Here is a 3,958-nt window from a genome sequence, read left to right on the forward strand (position 1 = left end):
TCCAACTTCTTGCATAGAGAAACTTCCGTCCCTTCCAATCTTCCTTCCATTATGTCCATTATTCGCCGATCGATAGCATCAAGCCTTGTCATGATGGATTTAACCCAACTAGGCATTTCAGCTTTATTCGCCATTGTACCCATCAAGAGCTACTAAGCAAACAACACGAAAACAGCAAACACATTAAAGATTAGCAAAAATCAGTCCACAATTCATCACAAAATAGTCCACAATGCGTCTCAAAATAGACCACAGTCCCTTACTTTCACACTTTGGATTTTTCACTCTATTGGTCTTTCAAGTGTTGATAACTCGCTTATACTCCAATGAGGAGGTTACTTGATCCCAATTGTGGCTCGAGGTCGGAGTAGATTCTTGTTTAAAATGACTCAAATAAGTAATATACGAACTTGAACCAAAAAAGATACTACGACTCAAAAACGAGAAAAGAGCATAACAAACAACGTTAACACGAAGAACGTACACAAAACTAACTTACAAGCTAGTAGGGTATTACTAGGTTGTCAATTAGTGTCGAGCAAACAAACGAAACTAGGAAACAATAAAATGAAACTAAGAAATCTAAAATTTGAACTCAAAAATATTGCGTGAAGTACTTTAGTGATGTGGCAGTCCACTATTGGCCTCGTGTTTGTCAAAAAATTACTTGTCAATTTCAAGTCTTGACCATTTCACAATTTGGGCTTGGTGGATTTGGTTAATCGAGGAAATTGTAGTCTTGGAGCTTCTTTTTCAAATTCAAAACAAGACTTGGACTTTCTTGTATTCCTTCTTATAACATGGGTCCTTGAATCATGGAAAGTTGTTGGTAAATGATTGTTAAAGTCTTTGAAGTGATAGGGATAAGTCTTTTACTAACAACTACTACAAACTTGTCTTTCACCTTTTTAGATCTAGTTTGCACTTTAATGATTAACAAGATGATGAAAGGGTGAAAAACCTTAAGAACACAACAACAATTCCAAGAAAAACAACAATTTCAGTTTCCAACTCCACTACAACAAGACCATCAAATCGGCCAAGGTTTAGGTAACAACAACATCCAACTCGGTCACACCTTGTTCACACAACAACTTCAACAAGTTCAAGTTCAATCTTAGATTTGGACACTTTTTAGTGTTGATGAGAAAAAAACCAACACTAGAAATACTCTAAACAAACAAAAGACTACAAGTTCTAGACACACAACAAATAAATCTTGGCCAAGATAACAACACAATTTTCGGCAAAGAACGCAAAATGAACAAATTTGCACTTTTCTAGAATTTTTTTTTCAGTTTTCATTTTTTTTTAATTTTCGTCCAAGAGAACCCAAGATTGGTAGTGTAGGAACACAACCAGCCTTACTTTGATACCAAATGATACCAAACTCCCCAAGAACACCAAAATCAGTCAAATAGTTCAGAACTATGGACCCTTTTGATGACCTCTCTCGGATTCGCAAGAATAACAATAAGGGAAGTGATATCAAGAGTAAAACACACTAAAATAGCAACAACACTTGATGAACAAGATGCAATAACAACAACACACAATTACAAGACAAGAACGCAAATGAATTACACTAGATATAAATAAATGATTACAAGAAAGTAAAGATAGATAGATAGACAAAGAGATGGTATAATATTAACAACCCAAAAGCTTATTCCACTTTTGGACCTTTAATATCACACACAACCTAAACCTATCTCTTACGTGACCTCAAAATTTCCAAGCAATCTCTGTTTCTAAGAAAATGATCAACACAAGGATTCCACCTTACTAAAGAATCTCAAAGAGGCTACAAAATATATTCTCCAAAAATCCTCCAGAAATGACCTAATGAGGTTCTATTTATACCTAGGTTAACTTATTACAAATGACTAAAAAAACCCTTGCAAAGGGCAGTAAACGCGGATGTACAGTGAACGGTTTTGGAGCTTTTGGGACTTGTTCCCTACACTTCAAAGCTTGTTCCTTGGATGGGCAGCCCCCCGAGTTTGAGTCTTGACGCATTGGACCCCGATCATGATTGGATCTGTATCAGATTATCCCTAACTTCTGATCTTGGTCGTGCTGTAAATAAAAATGATTATTTAACCGTTACTTGTTACTGGATGGATAGTAATTTTGTGATGCAAAAATGTATTCTTGCTTTTTTATATGATGAAGATCGTAAACATACTGAAAATTTTATTGCTAATTCTATTGTTAAAGTTGACGGATATTATGGTATTAAAAATAAAATCTTACGTATTGCTTTTGATAATGCTTCTAACAATAAGACTGCTATAAAAAAGTTAAAATCTAAGTTATCTCCGCCGTTGCCTAAAATTTTTCATATTAAGTGTGCATGTCATTTATATAATTTAATTGTAAAAGAGGACTTGAGTTTTTTGAGTTTTTTATTGAAAAATCTGTCTTGATATTGGTTTTATTCAAGGAAGTAATCGTAGATCGAGAATTAGAGAATTTAAAGTTAAATGTCAAGAAAATGGGCTTACACCGATATTGATACCTGAGGAAATTGATATTAGATGAAATTCTACGTATGATTTTTTAAAAACTTGCTATAAATATAGAGTTCCTATTACACTAGCTTTTAACCAACATTGCGGTTCATTTGCTGATTGCATGCTATATGATTCTGATTGAGTTGTGATTAAGGATCTTGTTAAGTTTTTAGAAAAAATTTATGTTGCTACAGTTGAATTTTTCAGTGCATATTATCCTACTGTTTGTAATATTTTGACATATATAGCCGATATTTCTGATTTGCTCAAAGAATATAAAAATAAAGAAGATTATAAAGAAGCTATTGGTGTCATGTTTACTAAATTTAAAAAATATTTTTTCTCGATTTCCCCTATTTACTTGGTTGGTGCTATACTAAATCCGTGCATGAAATATAATACCATGTGCCACTTTAGTACTATTATTTATGATAACTTAGAAATAAATACTAACAATGATTCTGAACAAGTACAACCTGATTTGTGGACGGCTATGGGTGATGCTTATAAATATATAGAAAAATTATATAATCACTATGCTGATTTATTTGATTTAGCCGTACCTACAAATATCACTCCAACTGTCGCTCTTCATCCTCCCGAGGAGCCACCATCTTCTAAAACACCGGCACATAGTGCTTTTCCTGATACCTTTTATGATTTACCTTGTTGGGACAGTGTTTATGAGAGAGCTTACACATCAAGTTATCAGGAAGAGCTGAGATATTATCTTCGATCGCCGCCAGAGGATCGCAGACGATGGATCAACACGTTGGATTGGTGAAGGAGTAATGAAACACAATATCCAGTGCTGTCAAGATTAGCTAGAGATATCTTGAATATTCCAACGTCAACCGTTGCATCAGAGAGCGCCTTTAGTCATGGACGACAACAGCTTGGAGACAACCGACACTCATTGGGAAGCAATGCAATGAATGTTCTAGTTTGCCTCAGAGATTGGATTTGAGCAGAAAGAAGAAACCAAGGAATGGAACCGGAGCCGAGCGACGAGCTGAAACTTGAAGAAATTATGTCTTCACGGGAGAACTCAGCAGAATCAAGTCCAATGCATGATTTTGGCCCCATTGACTTCGACTATCATATGCAAGTTCTCGTTAATATTAATATGAATGAGTTGAAAAAAAATGATGCATAATTTGTAGATTTTTCATTCATGTAAATTTAAATTTTGGATCATTTCGCAATCAATGAAATTCAACATTCATTCACTCCTTAGTCCTTACTTTGTAATTTTTTCATTTAATGATTAAAATTGAATTTCTACTTTAAATTAAAAACTTACTTCTAATATATTATAAATTTACTACCAAATATTATTAATTTATTATATTAAGTAGCATATGTTTTGTATATTTGTGCATATATCTTCTATAGAAGTGTATATTTAACATATACATGTGTATATGTTTTATAAATTAGTA

The sequence above is a fragment of the Capsicum annuum genome, chromosome 3, assembly GCF_002878395.1.
Source record: "Capsicum annuum cultivar UCD-10X-F1 chromosome 3, UCD10Xv1.1, whole genome shotgun sequence".
NCBI classification, from domain to species: Eukaryota; Viridiplantae; Streptophyta; class Magnoliopsida; order Solanales; family Solanaceae; genus Capsicum; species Capsicum annuum.